Raw genomic sequence first — 4,978 nt, forward strand, 5'->3', positions numbered from 1 at the left:
CAAGCGCTGGGATTACAGGCACACACCACCACATCCACCATCTCAGCGCGCCACTGGGGCGGGATCGGCACCACATGCCAGGGATTGAAACTTGGTTCCTGAATCTGCCTAAGCAGGGGCTTTAATCCGCTGAGCTATCTGACAGACTCTGCTGTGGCAGCTTTTTTTATTTTATTTTATTTTTATTTTTTTTATCTTTCACATAATTTTATTTTCTCCCTTCAACCATAATAATATGATATCCAAACTTTGTCTTAATTGGTGGGTCTGTAAACACAGGCTTATCCATTCCACTCACAGGCAAGGCAAATGCTGCTTCTTGCAATGGTCCTACCATGGAGCCTCTGGTCATCCAACCCAAGTCACCCCCTTGCCTGGCTTTATCTTCACTATACTGTGCGGCCATTTCACTGAATTTCATCCTGGACTTTAACTTTTCCATGGCTTCCATAATCTTGCTGTGTTTTTCACACAGAATGTGTACGACCTTTACTGCATTTCCACCACCTTTGGGGCCCTGAGCCTTCTTGTCAGCACTATCACTCCCTGAGGCTGCTCCCCCTTTCCCCCCTTTTCCAGAACCACTTTTTCCTTTGGGCGGCATCTTCGGAATTCGCCGTTGTACTCGCTACTACGTCGACGTAGAGAAGCCCCTTGAGATCCCAGGGTGCGTCTTGCATGACGCCTGAAAGTAGCCCTGTAATGGAGAGCGTTCTACTCGTAGCTCCGGAGCAGGCATAGCTCGGGGCAGACCCAGCTCACTGGCCTGTGGCAGCTTTTAAAGTGTGCTAGAAATGTATCTATTGCTCAGGAAGCATTTATTTATTTACTTTTTAAACTTGTTTACTTTTTGTGAGGCAGCGTCTCACTATGTAATACAGGCTAGCCTTGAACTTATGTAGTCCAGGCTGGCCTCAAACACATGGCAACCTTTCTGCCTCAGCCTCCTGAGTGCTGGGATTACAGGCTTGTGCCACCACACCCTGCTGTCTGGAGGGATTTCTATGAGCTCTGGCTAATTTTTTTAATTCCGATTTTATTTTTTATTTTTTATTTATTTAATTTTTTTTTAAGTAAAGAGGTGTTATTTCCAAACTTTAGGCAGGTATTACAAATAACAGATAGAAACCCAAATCAAACCCTGAAACAAATGGAAAAAGGCCTGCAGTAGCCAGGAGCCCCCAGCCAGTGTGAGATAGGAAGGAGTAGAGCTCTGCATTCCAGAGAGGGACCGGGCCCTGGAACCTGAGTCTGTGTGTTCTGGAGACTATTTGGGGGAATCTTCACCCCATCATCCCGGGATGGGAGGAAGAGAAGGCAGCAGCAGCAACAGCAGCATCACCTGAGGGCCAGGATGTTGCTGAGTCCATCCTTGCCTGCCCTGACCCCCAGCAGTCCATAAATAAGTTACCCGGAATATCTCAGGGGCCAAGGTGGAAAAGCAAACCAACCAGCCACAGCCTCTGAACGAAGGGGTAGAGCTACAGAAGAACACAGTCTGACTGGTGCTTTGGCCTCTGCCGCGGCTCCCCAGCTGGCCATCCAGAGGTGGCTCCTCTGCCCTGTGGCAGTGGGGCCTGTGTCTGCACAGGATGGACTGCTTGCTGCTGTTGATACTCCTCCTGCTGAAGCTGCTGTGCCAGCTCCAGGTCAGTCAAGCCCAGTGAGCCTTGTGGCTGCTGCTGCTGCTGCTGCTGCAGGGACAAGGCAATCAGGTAGTCCTGGTCTACCTGCAGCTGCTTTTCTGGAGAGCCATCCCCACCTTCTGCTCTGGGTGCCTTGCCCAGGGAATGGCTGAGATGGAAGTCAGACTCGCAGAAGCCACTGTCTCCATCCACACTGTGCAGACTCTCCCCTACCACCTGCTCCTCCTGTAGAAAACCTTGGTCTGTGACCAGTAGGTACAAGTGACTCTTGTGCTTAGTCATAGTGCTAAAGTGGTTGTTCCGGAAAAAGACACTAAGTTCATCCTCCTTAGCAGCTGTGGTAAGCTCACATAGACCGTGGTAGGTCAGCTGGGCCGCGGTGGTCTCTAGGAACTGCTCTGCAATCAGGTCTTCTGTCACGAGGTTGGGGTCACTAGAGTGTTTGCAGGTGATGATCTTCTCTACCAGCTGGTTAGACCTCAGTTTCCCAACTGCACTCACGGCCTCAGGACTCTGTGGGTCCACAAGCCAGCCGTGGTACAGAGGGACTGCCAGGAGGTCAAAGACACTGCACTCCGGTGTGTACTCAAAGTCTGAGAGCCTGTGAACTGCACATTCACATCCAGGCCCGTGGCCAGCTTAGGCAGCACCATCATTGCATTGTCCACATTTTTTTCCCCCCTTGGTTCTCTTCTATGCCAGTTCATTCCTCTTTTATTAATTCCGATTTTAGAGAAGAGCACATGATTATATTTTTGTGAAGGTTAAACCCTTTATTTATATATTTGAGTATGGCAGTATGAGCAACGATAAGAGGCAAGGGTGGAAGAAAAGAAGAAAGAATGAGATTCTAAGGATCTTTGAGGAAAGTACAGGGAGAACGAATGTAATGGGGAATTAATGTAAAAATGAATTACATGTACTTGTTGCCATGTATTCTTTATAAAGGCAAAAATCAAAAACAAAGATCAAAACACCAGAGATAGATTAAATGTTTAGTTCTAGAAGGTTGAACAAATTAATTGTGGTATGCGTATGTAACAGATCCTCTCTACCAACAAAGGGCTGCTGTATGTGCAATAGTACAGAAAATCTATACTGATAGGGCCAAATGAGATATCTCAGCAGACTAACAAGCCTGCTTAGGCAAGCTTAGGCAAGCACAGGGGCTTCGGTTCGATCCCCAGCACCACATGCTGCTCCAGCCCTGCCCCCAGGGCGGGCAGAGCTAGCCACAGAGTCCGGGCGTAGTGGAACACCCCTGTAATCCAGTGCTGGGGAGGCTGAAAATAGGAGGATCATTATGAGTCCAAGATGTACAGTGTGACCCTGTAACAACCAAATACATCACAAGAAAAAAAAAAAAAAAAAAGGAAAAGAAAAACATGCACACTGATAGGGCGAGAGTATAGCTCAGCCTGGCAAGTGCAAGGTCTTGAGTTCAATTCCTGGTTCCAAAAATAGATAAATAAATACAATAAAATGCGTACTGATAAGTGACAAAGGTGATAATTAAAATATACATTAACTCATGTATTTATGTCTTTATATATGTAAAAATGACCCAGATGGCTCAGCCTTAAAATGATAATGGCAGTTATTTATGGTTGTAAGATTATGGGTGTTAGTCCTTTTTCTTTTCTGACTTTTAACTAATCTTTTAATTGGGCAATAACAAACAGTGAAAAATGAACGAGTCACAAGGAAACAACACATTTCCATGAAGTTAATGAGCTCCGACAAGTAGATCAACTGGCCACATTACAGGTACCCTCAGACCCCCCCCTGGTTCTCCCAAGCCCCTTGAAAAAACCCACCATCCTGCTTTCTAACAGCATATACCAGTTTTGTATTTTTTATAAATGAACCCATGTAGTAGATCTTCTTTTGTGACTTCTTTGTTCTTGCGACTTTTTTATTGTTGGTCAGGATTGTTTGTGAGACTCATCTATATTTCTGTGTGTAGTTTTAGTTACTGTTATAACCTGACCAAAGCGCCGCCATCCTGTTCTGTATGCGCCGTCTTAGTGATCCATGTCAGCTGCTGTAAAATGTGACTTCCTGCTTCCCAAGCCCCTCATCCCATCCTTGAGTTCCAATATGCGCTTTGTCTCACAGAACCTGTTTCCTGAAGCCCCCATCCCACCCTTGAGTTCCAGTGTGACTTCTGTTTCCCAAGCCCACTCCAGACCTATAACCATATTTAGTCTCAACAGATGCCATGACTTTTTGAACTTCCCGAGTTGTCCCCCTCCCCCCGCCCCCGCCTGCTTTGTGGTTTTCAGCTTTATAAACCCCATGCTCCCCTTCAGTGTGTACTTAGGCACTTTGTGCCTGGTGTTGCCGCTGGGTACCAGCTAAAATAAAGCGCTTTTAAAACTTTTGAGCCTGCCTCATTTTTTAGTTACAACAGTTATAGTCCTTTGTCACCGGTGTATAGTATCCACACCATAGATATCACACAATTTAATCCCATTAATGGACATTTGAGTTGTTCCTAATCTGAGACCACTATAAACTGGGCTGCTATGAATCTTCCTGAACACCATTTTTGGTGAATATATACAAATGTTTCCTTTGGGCATATTTCTCTCTTTATTTAATGAAATAAATTCATGTATTTATTCACTTTGGTGCTGGGAATTGAACCCAGTGTCTCACGAATGCTAGGCAAACACTCTACCACTGGGCTGTATCACCAGTCTTATCTTTCCTTTTAATGAGCTGTGTTAGTTGATACATTGTGTCAACTTGGCTGAATCAGCTCCCTCAGTTCTCAACATGGGGGCCTTGCCCTGCAGGTGGGCAGGGCCCAGGAACTGAGAAAGGCAGGAAGCCAGCCTGCCTGGTTTCCTGCTGCCCCACCGTGCTTCTGTGGAGAAGTCCCAGTCTTTGGAGGAGATTGATCTCGGCAGACCCAGTCTTTGGAGGAGATTGATCTCGGCAGCCACGCCACTTTGGAGGAGCTCCATCTTCACTGCGCAGGTCTTCGCAGTCAGCATAGAAGGAAGAGAGAGGCTTGATGGACTCCGCAGCTGCTGCTCCTCCTCTGCTCTTCATTGTTTTCTGCTGCATGAACTGCTGTCATTTGCCTTGGAGCCAGCAGACTATGTATGGACTGAACCCTCCAGTAACTGTGAGCTAAATAAACCTTTCCTTCCTTCATATTGAGTGTCGGGTATTTGTCCCAGCAACAAGTAAAAAAGTAACTAAGACAGAATTTGGTACCAGAAGAGTGGGGTCGTTGCTGTGGCTATACTTGATAATGTGGATTACAAGCTTTTGGGACTGGCTTATGGGAAGAGATAGGAAAGATTCGGAGATGTCGCCTA

At 46.3% G+C, this 4,978-nt stretch overlaps 2 pseudogenes across 1 annotated transcript; both read right to left on the bottom strand.

Moving 5' to 3' along the window:
• Positions 1-208: 208 nt before the first annotated feature.
• Positions 209-604, bottom strand: LOC111817692 (annotated as a pseudogene).
• Positions 605-1,394: 790 nt separating this feature from the next.
• On the bottom strand, positions 1,395-2,353 carry LOC101586252 (annotated as a pseudogene). Its single transcript, XR_192594.2, has one exon. The product of XR_192594.2 is annotated as a ubiquitin carboxyl-terminal hydrolase MINDY-1 pseudogene (transcript).
• Positions 2,354-4,978: the final 2,625 nt, after the last annotated feature.

The sequence above is a fragment of the Octodon degus genome, unplaced genomic scaffold (genome assembly GCF_000260255.1).
Source record: "Octodon degus isolate 3935 unplaced genomic scaffold, OctDeg1.0 scaffold00067, whole genome shotgun sequence".
NCBI lineage: Eukaryota > Metazoa > Chordata > Mammalia > Rodentia > Octodontidae > Octodon > Octodon degus.